The following is a 12,815-nucleotide window of genomic DNA, read 5'->3' on the forward strand; positions in this document are numbered from 1 at the left end:
TATGGTTTCTTGTTGACTTTTTTTATTGTTTTGTGAGCCATCTTCAGTTCTTTTGAAATTAGGCAGCATATGAATATTTAAATAAACAAACAAATACTTGAGAGAGACATGATTGTCCCCAACAGTTTGCCAGGTTTTTTTTCTCTTTAGAAAAAAAGAGAAAAATATGTATGCACTTTGCATATTATAATTTTAGTGTACATGCAATGCTGGTTTATAACTTGTACCTGTTAAACTCAGTTCTTATGCACAGACCTACAAAAATCAATCAAAATTGTCAATAAATTTCTTTAAGCTATGGGGTACCCATACCAAAGAAGGAGAGTTAACAGATTGTGCACACCATTGCACAATATCCTTAATTTTACATGCTAGCAAAATAATGCTCAGGATCATCCAACGCAGATTAGAGCCCAATGTGGAGAGGGAAATGCCCAATGTTCAAGCTGGTTTCAGAAAAGGCAGAGGAACTAGAGACAGCATTGCTGATGCATGCTGGATAATTGAGAAAGCCAAAGAATACAAAAAAGAAGTCTTTATTGACTACAGAAAAGCCTTGACATGCATCGGCCATGTCAAGTTGTGGAATATCCTTAGGAAAATGGACGTCCCAGAACATCTCATTATTCTCATGAGAAACCTATTCACAGGACAGGAAGCCACAGTCCAGACATAGCATGGTGAAACAGACTGGTTCCAGATTGGCAAAGGAGTAAGACAAGGCTTTATACTTTCTTCTTATTTATTCAACTTATATGCTGAACATATACTGAGAAGCTGGATTAAGTGTGGTTTTAAAGGAGGACAAAACATCAGTAACCTGCGCTACGCTGATGACACCACTCTGATAGCTGAGAATGCAGATGTATTGCAAGCTCTAGTAATGAAAGTCAAGGAACACAGTGGAAAAATTGTTCTACGACTAAAAGAAGTCTAAACTAATGACAACGGGTACAGCAACCAGCCTCAGAATTGATAATGAAGACACTGAAGTGGTGGATAGCTTCTGTCTCTTAGGATTGATCATCAACAGTAAAGGATCCAGCAGTCAAGAAATACTCCACAGACTAGCACTTGGTTGCAATGAAAGCCTTGGAAAATATATTTAGATGCCGTGACGTGTCTATGCTTACAAAGATTAGAATAATTTGGACCAGGGTTTTCCCCATGACATTTTATGGATGTGAAAGCTGGACTTTATTATTTATTTATTTGTCCGATTTATATACTGCCCTTCCAAAATGGCTCAGGGCAGTTTACAACAGGAGGAAAACAATTAAAACCAGTTAACAATTAAAATCAAAACTATAAAAACAGAATAAAACCAATTAAACATTCAAACAGCTAAAAACCCTGGAAAAACAGGGCAACCATTTAAAACAATTTAAAAGTTAGTAGTTTAAAAACCCTGGAAAGCCAGGACAAACAGATAGGTTTTAAGGGCTCTCCTGAAAGACAGTAATGAACTCAAATTATTATGGATTTCTGCTGGGAGTGCATTCCATAGCCCAGGAGCAGCTACAGAGAAGGCCCGCCTCTGAATCAACACCAGACGAACTGATGGTAACCGGAGATGGACCTCCTCAGGTGACCTTAACGTGTGGTGGGGATCGTGCAGAAGAAGGTGCTCTCTAAGGATCTAAGCCGTTCAGGGCTTTAAAGGTAATAACCAGCACTTTGTATTTTTCCTGGAAACATATTGGCAGCCAATGTAACTGTTTCAAGACAGGCATAATATGGTCTTTCCGGGTTGCCCCAGAGACCAATCTTGCTGCTGCATTTTAAACTAACTGAAGTTTCCGAACTACATACAAGGGCAGCCCCATGTAGAGTGCATTGCAATAGTCGAACCGGGAGGTTACCAGCTGATGCAACACTGTTTTGAGGTCATCCTCTTCAAGGAATGGGTGCAGCTGTAGAGTCAGCTGGAGCTGATAGAAAGCACTCCTGGCCATGGCCTCCACTTGAGATACCAGGGTGAGGCCTGGGTCCAGGAGTACTCCCAAGCTGCACACCTGCTCCTTCTGGGGGAGTGTAATCCCATCCAGCACAGGAAGATCTGACTCACCCCTCAGATTCTGAGCCCTCACAATGAGCACCTCCATCTTGCTTGGATTTAGCTTCAATTTGTTATCCTTCATCCAGTCCATTACTGCCTGTAGGCAGGCATTTTGAGAATGAGCGCCATTTCCTGAAGATGAAAAGGAGAAGTAGATTTTGGTTTCATCAGCATACTGATAACCAGGACAAGCGACAGGTGGTGCAGTTCAATCTGGGAGGCTGGCAGCCAGCCAGCTGGAATCTAACAACAGGCAGGCAGGCTGCTCCCCGTCTGGGCTGGAGTTTCCACAGGAGGCAAAGGGACCAATTGGTAAGTCCTGCCAAGGCAGGTGGAATAGCCTTGCACCCCTGTTACCTTCCCAGACTTTAATAATAATAATAATAATAATAATTTGATTTCTATACCGCCCTTCCAAAAATGGCTCAGGGCGGTTTACACAGAGTAATAATAAACAAATAAGATGGAACTTTGAACAAGCAGGATAGAAAAAGTATTGATGCTTTTGAACTTCGGTGCTGGAGAAGCCTTTTGAGGACACCATGGACAGCCAGGAAAACAAACAAATAGATCATAGAACAAATCAAACCAGAATTTTAACTCGAGGCACAAATGACCAGGCTGAAACTATCATACTTCGGAAACATTATGCAAAAGCCCAACTCCCTTGAGAAGTCCATAATGCTGGGAAAGTTGAAGGAAATAGGAGAAGAGGATGACCAGCAGCAAGGTGGATGGACTTGATTACAATAGCAATAAATGCACAATGAGAGACATTAAAGGCTAAGTTGAAGACAGATCATCCTGGAGATAATCTATCTATGTGATCGCTAAGAGTCAACACCGACTTGACGGCACTTAATCAATCAATCAAGCTATGGGGTGCATTTCACACAAACCAGCCCACTCCATAAGGATAGCTCTAGCCCATGCGAGGGATCTGGCCTAAGGCTTAGTGGAGCCCTTTCTATCCCTCCTCATCTTTGGCCTCACCTTCACAGGCATACACAGCACACAGCACACTGACCGTTACTCAGAATGAGAGGCCAATGTGGCTTGCCATCTGCCCCTTCCTCTTGGGTTCAGCATAATGACCCATAAAGTTTTCCTTCCACAAGTAATGAGGTTAGATACATATCTGTATATTTCAGTTGTGGGGGTGGGTGGGAACATATCAGTTATGTAACACACTGATTAGAAGTGGAGCAGATTCTTGAATCTGTTTTTTTAATAACACAATTTCCTGAAGTCATCTTTAGGGAAATCTAACCTAGAATGCTAGAATTAATTCATCCATCCAAAAAACAATTTGTGAAACTGTTATAGTTTGCAGTACATTATGCTTTTTAATTTTTAAAAGCTGCATGCTTTTGCACATGGGATATTGACCTTAATTACTTTTCAGAGGTAAGTTAGGGTTTAATAAAAACAATAAATATTGACCCACATTCTTGTTCTAATTTACCTTAATTCACCTGGTTTTCTGCTGAGGAGCTGAGGAGTCAATTATTATACTTCCCAATATGTGATTAGTATAAAACAGTTTATTCAACTGCAACAACTAAGTGGATGTTTGAGCATTTCTTGAACTACACTGATTTAGTTATAAGCATTTTCAAACTGAAACCTCAAAAGATGAAAAACCACACACTACATTGGAATTAAATATTTAAACCAGATTCAAAATTTTTCAATTTTAAATAATATAATAGGACCAAAGGCTCAGGCTTGTCAAGAATAATTGTACATTACCTTAAGTGGCACTGGGGAAATGCTTGACTAATAAGCAGAAGGTTGCCGGTTCGAATCCCCGCTGGTACTATATCGGGCAGCAGCAATATAAGAAGATGCTGAAAGGCATCATATCATACTGCGTGGGAGGAGGCAATGGTAAACCCCTCCTGTTTTTTACCAAAGAAAACCACAGGGCTCTGTGGGCACCAGGAGTCGAAATTGACTTGACGACACACTTTATTATCTCAGTACAATGTCTCAAATAGCCATATGAAAATCCTGGTTGATCTGATTCCTGACAAATAACAAATAGTTCTGAAATCCCTCAGAATTCAATGAGAATCAACTGAACCACTATTTAATATACAATACACTTTTGTTTCCAGTTTTTCAACAGATTTTGTACCTTTTTTCAAAAAAGATTTGTTTTGTCAAGATATTTTTTTCACTATGGGTTAAAAAACCCCCAAAACTTTACCCAGATTATTTTTCTTTTTCCTTTCTGTTTAGATTCTTTCACACATTTTAACTGGCTCCTTATCTGCACAAGCCCTCACACAGATGGATAGAGGAAAAACTGGGAGACTTTGGAGTAGATTGAAGTAACCTTTTTGGACAGGGAATATTGCACCCAGACCCAAGGAGACACGGACACAGATACCTTTTGGTGAAATTGGCCATTTTATTAATATTTCAAATTGCAGTGTACTTGAGGAATTCAGCTGGGATTGATGCTCCACCCCCACAGTGCGGGCACTTTCAGGACGGCCACGCGCGTGGCCGCCTTACCCAAAGGCCTATGGCGCTGGCACCTTGGCTCGAGGTGATTCGACCTCTGACAAGCGGGAACGCCCTTCTCAGCCTTCCTAATGTCAGGTCCCTGCTGCAGGCGCTATCCGTCCGACGCTGTCGAGCCATACGGAAGGAAGCCACCTAGAGCGGGGTAGGAGTTGAGCTGCATCCCCGATCTGTCAAGCCTCAGGGGATCAGCGCCTCCTAGTTGAAGCCAAACGCTTACCTAAGGTGCTGCACAGATAATTTTCGAGTTTTCTACCCGCACTGTACCTGCCATGCCCATGACAAAGTGACCCGTGAAATTACATGTAACTAAACTTCTAACTAACTACTATACCCCGATATAGCCCGAGGCAGGCGAAAAATGACACACACCAAACAGCCAATCAGGTGTATGCCCAAAAAATTCCTGCCCGGCCCCATAATGGCGACCAGCCAAGCCCAGTCTATATCCTAGTGTGGGAGGGAGGGTGCAACTCTGAGAGTTGGACTGAGTGGGTGCCGGTGCACAGGCCATAGGCCTGCTCTGACCCCGCCCCCCGGAGGAACGCCTGACCAATGGGAGCCGGCTCCCTGTGTCACGTGCTCCTCCATAGGGGGCTGGGGCAAACGAGCCACGCCGCATAGAGCAGCGGCGATCGGCTGGCTTACACCCAGACCCAAGGAGACACAGACACAGATACTTTTTGGTGAAACTGGCCATTTAATTAATATTTCAAATTGCAGTGTACTTGAGGAATTCAGCTGGAATTGACGCTCCACCCCCACAGTGCGGGCACTTTCAGGACGGCCACGCACGTGGCTGCCTTACCCAAAGGCCTATGGCGCTGGCAGCTTGGCTTGAGGCGATTCGACCACTGACAAGCGGGAACGCCCTTCTCAGCCGACCTAATGTCAGGTCCCTGCTGCAGGTGCTATCCGTCCGACGCTGTCGAGCCATACGGAAGGAAGCCACCTAGAGCGGGGTAGGAGTTGAGCTGCATCCCCGATCTGTCAAGTCTCAGGGGATCAGCGCCTCCTAGTTGAAGCCAAACGCTTACCTAAGGTGCTGCACCGATAATTTTTGAGTTTTCTACCTGCACTGTACCTGCCACTGCGGGCATTAGCCTAGCTTAACTCCCTGCACCGAGTCGGACTGAGCGGGTGCCGGTGCACAGGCCATAGGCCTGCTCTGACCCCACCCCCGGAGGAACGCCTGACCAATGGGAGCCGGCTCCCTGTGTCACATGCTCCTCCATAGGGGGCTGGGGCAAACGAGCCGCGCCGCCTAGAGCGGCGGTGATCGGCTGGCATCTGTTAGTCCTCCATAGCGATAACTGGCAACTGCTGATTAGTGGGCCTGCTTCAGACTGTAAGTTATTGCTGTATAGATTGCTGGTCCTGATCCTACTCTGTCTCACATTTGGATCTAGCTTTCTCTACTGCTCTGTATAAATAATATTTTAATTGCAGAAATATGTTTATTTTCCAAGTTGTTGGTGAATGAAATAGAGGAGACTGCATCTGTTAGTAATCTGCTAAATGTTTGTTCTAGTAACAAAGATTTTAACCAAATGTGTAGAAATATTAATTCAGGTGATTCAGCTTTTTATAAAGATAAGCTCTGTTTTGTTCTGACATTAGCTTTTGATCTAATTCCTGCCTTTTTAAAACAGTGGTATAATGCCTGATTAATGCTGCCAGTCATTATTGAAAAATGAATGGGCAGAACAAAACTTATTACAACACACGTTTATAATAACTTATTGGACTTGTAGAGTTCTCATTCTTAATCAAGCAATGCTAATTTATACCAGTTTTAACTTTAGAATTGGCATTGAACTAGGAACAGACACTATTAATACTATATTTAAAATATTCTTGGGCAATATCAAAGTTTGAAAGTTTTCTTTCATTATGTCCAGCACCATTGTATGAATTTTAACAGAGACAGTGCTGACCTGGAAACGTTATATAACCTTTGTAAAATATCATGCTATTTGGACTTGTGAATTACTCATGCTTCACGTTGCCTTCCTGTGGTTCTTTCCCTATTATTTTGTTGCCCCAGTAACACCTTACCCTTCAAATGTCTTCAAAGGAGCCTGTGTATGCTTTGGCTTCTACATGCTTGAACCATGGGAATGAGGAATTCTGTGCCTCTTTTTGTTTCTTCCCCTGGATCAAGAAGTCATGTTTTTATTCCTGAATTGTTATCCAAAGTGCATTATGCAGAACTGCACATATACTAGTTGCCTGTTTTACATGACTTGTCAAAAAGTAAACTTTTATCCTTTTATATAAACCTGCTGAAAAAGTGACTGACTATTTGAAGAGGAGAAAAAGCAAAACCTAAACATGTGTACCCCTAATAATTTCTTATTTTTACATATATCTCTGTGTTTGATGTGGCTTATTCTCATGCTTAGAATAATTAGACTGAAACATAAAATAATATAATAATTGAAACTGGTTTGACTCTTGATACAGAGCCATGGGTTTCCCAATGAAGGAAAAATTAAGAGAGGAACAAACTTCTATGAATGAAAACTCCTTTTGTTTTCGTAATCAGAGATGGTGTTCAAATACCTGCAAACAGAGGGAGACTTTGTTTTACACTGTGCACAGTTCTTTATTGACACTCCCTCCTGACTTTGTAGAACAAGCTTCTGTGCCAAATTCGTCCATGTATGTTATTCTCCACCATGCACTGTATTTGAAACACTGAATACCTAGAAAAAAATAACTTTGATATCTATCTAGTGTTGTTGTGAATTTCTGAAACCTGTTGCACAACCCTTCAGACAACAGCCGTATTCTCTGTTGCAATTCTGTTCTTTTGCATCTGATCTTTACTTTCTGCAGAAGCTTCTTCATTTACCTCCTTTACAGGCACTGCTTATTAGACATATACACTTCATGTGAAGGATGCCTGACTCCACCAACACAGATTGCTATTCTGCCTAATTGTTTGGGGATGAAATTTCCAAAGTATGATTTGAATAAAACACACAGAGAAGGGTGGTTTGGATGTTCGGTCCCCAGATGATTATGAGGTGGTGGAATGGCACACTGGAGGGAGACATGTGCACACATTGCTCTTTGCCGTGTGATTCAGGATCACATTTTCTTCCAGACTGATGTCATAGTGGTCAGCATTTCAGCACAGAATAAGCACCCATGGATTGGAATGTTCTGCTGGAAGATCCATTTGCCTCTTCAGATTTTGATTTGGGAGAGGGGCACCTCCTATTATAGCCAGAAGCAAAGATTACACTTGCAGAATGTAATCTGCATTTACATGTGTGTAAATATATACAATATACAAATATTGTATATATACAATATACAAAAGCACACATACAGAAGCACATATACACACACATACAAAAGGAGGTACAAGAAGAACTCATGGGGCTGGGGGCAAGGTAGGGGCAGAGGGATGTGAATTCCCCCCTGCCTTGAAATCATCACCCAGAAGGCAAGGAGACCATGGAGAAATGTATGCTGTATCCTGAGAGCTCTTGGGATTTGGCAATGACCTCCCCAAAGTCAACCAACAACCCTTTGGCTTGATTAAGAGCTAGTAAGCTGCCAGGCAGGCTAATGATCTCCGGCATTATGAGGGATGAGCACAATCATCATCAAGCACTTGTTTTGGGGTGTGTGGTTCATTTCAATCTGCTGATATTTGGGGGCAAAGGGGAGGGGTGGGGGTTCACCCAGATAATATTTGGATATTATTAGTCATCAAGATTCACAGAGGAGAATTTTAAAAATAATTTTTGGGGTAAATTTGTTTTGGCTCTAGAACTTCATACAAGTTCATAGAACTTCTAGTTGAACTTTTTCTCAAAAATAGTATAGTATAACATGTAAGTTCTTTACACTCTGCTTAAATTGCCCTTTGTATTATATATATGTATTTTCTTTCTTTTTTGCTGAAACATAGAGGCTGACATCTGGGCTAGGTCTGTGCTGGTGCAACAGTGCTGACATCCACACTGCTACTACTATGAATATTTATATACTCCTCTTCAACAAAATTCTCAAAGTGGTTTACATACAAAAAGAAATACATAATACACTAAAGATGGGGGTAAGGATGATTTTCAGTTACTTCTCCTTCCCTTTGAAGCCCTGTGTGCCTCCAGAAAATATGTCCTTGAAGATTATACAGCCCTCAGGAACATATTTTTGGTAGGCAAAGTAAGCCTCAAAGGGAAGGGGAGATTGAAATAAATTCCTTTCCCATCATATAATGGTGCAGTGTTTGTTTGAATGTAAGCATTATTGCACAAGTGCAGTGCTAATCTGAATGTCAGACATGATCTTTATTCTGTCCTTGCAAATAGAACCCACAACAAAAATGTTGCATACTATTTGAAATCTTGTGTATTACATTGATGATGAAAGGACAGAATAGGGGATTGATGTGCGGAGAGAAATAAAATGTAGAGTTGAGAGAGTCTTGTTAGAATAGTTTTCTTTGTAGTTTGGTATAGTACATACTGTTGCTTTCACAATGGTGCTGTTGTTAAGGTTTGTTTGATTTAAGGATGTTCTCTCTTTTGTTTGTTTTTGTTCGGTCATTTTCTCCCCCTTTTTTCTTTAAATAACGTTTATCTTGTGTAGTTGTTAACAACAACTGTCAGTAGTTTTTCCTGCTCTCTCCTTCCCTCACCCCCTTCTCCCAGTTCTCTCTCACCCTCTTGTCCCCTTCTTCCAGTGCTGTTGGCTATGTCCTGTTGATTGTCAGGAGGAGGAGCACCTCCTTTTGGAACCTTTGTATGAGCGTCCCATGGCTGCAAAGCATGTGTATTTTTTGGTATGAGGTGGGGAGGGTGCAGGCTCCCCCCCAAAAACCCCTAACATTTTTGGACATCTAAAATGTACCTCTTTAGCCTTAATGGGAGCTTGCAAAGATCTGTGCCTATCTAAATGCTCTGTTAGCAGCAAGCAATATAGTAATTGATATCATTGGCTATTCCATTCTTCTAGCTATATTTGCCTGTTTCTTTCTGTTGATTCTACACAAACTTTGACTTTGGTTCTTATTTTATCTCATATTGATTACTGCAGTATTTGCTTATTGGCTTTTGTGCTTCCCCTCTTGCTCATCTTGTTTCTCTACTGAAAGTCTGCTTCTCTGATTGATCTGACTTGCTGTTATTACAATATTGCTCCTCTTTATCATTTGCCTTATGGATTTTCTTATCTGCTTAAATTAATACAGTATGTTCAATTAGTATGCTAGAACTTCATCCTAGAGGACAGTACACATTTGTTTTTACTGACCTTTAATTATGTCAAATGTAACTATATTCATTTTATTGTAATTTTAATATGTCGGCTGCATAAAAGAAACAATCACAAAAAAGCCAAAAAGATCCTTCATAAAATAACCAGTAGATAAAGACCACAATAAGATAGAACTTACTATATTGTGAAATATATACAACATGAATCAATTAAATATACATAATACAATGATGTATATCAACAACAGATGCCATAATAATCAGATAAATGATAAAGTCCACAGACATAAACAGAGCATGTAAAGTCTATAACCAAGTTGATAATAAAGACATCCACATGCACTACGGTGACTCGGTGAACCTCCATTTTAAAAAGACTCTTTGTCAAGTGATGATGGACATAAGTCTTGTGTTTTGACATAAACCAATGAATTCATCCGTGGTACTTCTTACAGCTCAGAGAAGTGGGGAGCATGCAACCATACGTTATCCTCTGACCTAGAGGAGCTCTTTATTTATTTATTTATTTATTTATTTATTTATTTATTACATTTCTATACCACTCCATCCAAAGGGTCTGGGTGGTGCAGGAATGCAAGTTCTGATTAACCGTTTATATTTTAAATGAGGTCTGCAGTGTGGGTGATTTCACATAGCTGCTTGCTTGAGAGCACACATGTTTCCACTCCCACTAATTGTGTCCCACATTAAAATTAATCACTGCAGAGAGATTGCTTGCATGATAGCGGTTATGCTAGTGCTACTTAGGATCCAACCCAAAGACTAATGGAAAAAGACAGATGCAGTCTTTAAAGAGTAGTCCTTCATTGGCAGTGTCATCTCTGCTTCACAATTTGTATGTTATATTGAGTGCTGGTTCAGCTGTCATCCTTGCCCCTCTCCTAATGCTTCAGGAGGGCTGTTTGTCTTAAAAAAAAAAAAAAAGAAGATTAAAGTAGCACATGTGGGTTTTGTTTATATGGTCATTCTACACCTTATTTTTTTAAAAAAGCAAACCTGTTTTGGAGGTTGTGAGGAAGTACATTGGTGTTCTCCACAGCATTCCCTTTATTAAAACAGAACCATAGTTTAACCTGCAGAACCATTTTTCAGAGCTCATCGTAGGAGACAAAAAGGCACATAAATACTGAATGTTGTGAGAGGAATTTCAAATCATCCCCACTCCTCTAAACATGTTAGGTCTGTCAAGAGGGAGAAGAAAGTGTACCTTAGTACTGGATGCTGTTAAGGAACCATTCTCATTGCTCTGAATCTATGCTTTCTCTAAGAGCTAAGTGCGTTTCTCTTTCATTTCAAAACAGCTATCTTTGATAACTAACATGACTGGTTTACTTGCATGAGGGAGTGTAACTATGACCAGTGTAACATGACAGGAGTATGAGAATTCTAGCATCTGGAGAACAGAAAATGTGAGTAGGAATTTGGGGTGTCAGAAAGAAACCAGTTTTGTGCAAAACGGGTTCATGTATTTCTAGGATTTCCATGGTTTTACATTGCTCATGTGAGTGGGTCACTTTCTGAGTAGGAATGTGCAGTTGGGTTTGAAGCCGAACCAGTTTGGTTCAAAGGCTCGGGTTCGAGCTGGACCACCCCTGGTTTGGCTCGACCCCGGACCAAAACACCCCTGGCCCGTTTGGGGGTGGTGGTTCGCGAATTAAGTTTTATTTTATTTTATTTAAAAAAAACTTACTCCCTCCGGAGTGTTCTCCAAGGTGGCGTGGCGTGGGTCTGCAGAGGTTCCCCTTCCTCCTGCCAGCCTTTCCTTAAAAAAATTGCCCCCATTGGGCCTTTCCCCTGGTGAGGGGGCCATTTTGGAGGCCACCGCGCCTGTGCAATGGGCCAAAGAACAGCTGAATATGGGCTGTTTTTGAAGGTGGGAAGGCTTGGCAGGGGGAAGGGGAGCCTCCTTGGACTCCCCCCCCCACTGCCTTGAAGAACCACCCCGGAGGGAATAAGTTTAAAAATCAATTAAAAAAAAAACATTCATATTTAGAACCACCACCACCCCCGGGGTGGTGGAGAGGCAGTTCAAGGGGGTGCCAGACCGAACTGGCCCATTCTGGTTCGAGTCCAGTTCTAGCTCAGACTGAACTGGGCCAGCCAGTTCCGTGCACACCCCTATTTCTGAGCTGTTAAATAAGCAAGAGAACTAGGAGAAAGTATAAACAGTCTCTTATTTAAATAGAATACAAAACTGGCTTCTGCTTATGTATAGTATTTTATTACTTTTGGCTTTTGGTTTCTGAAAGTTTTAGCCAGGGAACAGTTCATTAGTTAGCTTGTGTTAGATTTATTACTTTCCTTTGGGTGTGCTTTGCAAATCCTTACAACTATTTTATTGTGTTTTATCTGTAACATAACAAACTAAGAAAGACTAGCCTGAGCCAAACTCTGCACCCAGGGCACTGCAAAAGTCTCTGTAACCTTTAGAGGTGCTTTTAAAGGTTCCTATATCCCTGTTCCTTGCAACTGGGGTGCTTTTTGGAGTATTCTTGCAACTACTGAGTGTTTCTTTTACCTATAACGAAAAGCTGAGAGAGCTTCAGACTGAAGCAGTCTGTAGCATTTTGAATAATTTCCCCCTCTGTTCTTTGTATTTTACCTGCCTCTGAGTGGATTTTTAACTCTGGAAAAGGGGTTTTACTCTGGTGCAACACATGTCTCAAGTTTGATTGCTCAGCAACTCTACCAAGATTTCTTATCATGTGCACATAGAGGGTTATTTTTGTACTTTTCCAATAGTAAAAAGAAGGAGAGTCTCCCTGGACATTCACCCAAATCTGGTGGTGGAGGGACCTCTGTAATAATTAGGGTGTGGTGGCAGTGACTGAGCTACTAAATGAACTGTCTAAGTTTAAGGAACAGTCTTTGTGGGTGAAAGCAAGGGAGAGGATGATTCAGCATTTTTCATTGCCTCACGTGGGTTTGCTTTGAAACAAAGGCTGGGTTAAATCCGCTACAGTATG

The 12,815-nt window shown here is 41.3% G+C and overlaps 1 protein-coding gene across 15 annotated transcripts in view; it reads left to right on the forward strand.

Annotated features, from left to right (window-relative positions):
• Positions 1-12,815, forward strand: part of SHANK2 (SH3 and multiple ankyrin repeat domains 2) — a 695,900-nt gene that overhangs the window by 33,037 nt on the left and 650,048 nt on the right. Inside the window, exon 1 of one of the 15 annotated variants that reach the window (XM_053285985.1) lies at positions 5,415-5,553. The exons of 11 other annotated variants lie outside the window; for them this stretch is intronic. The gene's annotated coding sequence lies outside the window, so the exon portion shown is untranslated. Of the gene's footprint in view, positions 1-5,414; positions 5,554-5,615; positions 5,634-5,800; positions 5,940-12,815 lie in introns of those variants that run through there. 3 more of the 15 variants (XM_053285986.1, XM_053285984.1, XM_053285980.1) reach the window with 3 other exon arrangements.

Source organism: Hemicordylus capensis, chromosome 1 (genome assembly GCF_027244095.1).
Source record: "Hemicordylus capensis ecotype Gifberg chromosome 1, rHemCap1.1.pri, whole genome shotgun sequence".
NCBI lineage: Eukaryota > Metazoa > Chordata > Lepidosauria > Squamata > Cordylidae > Hemicordylus > Hemicordylus capensis.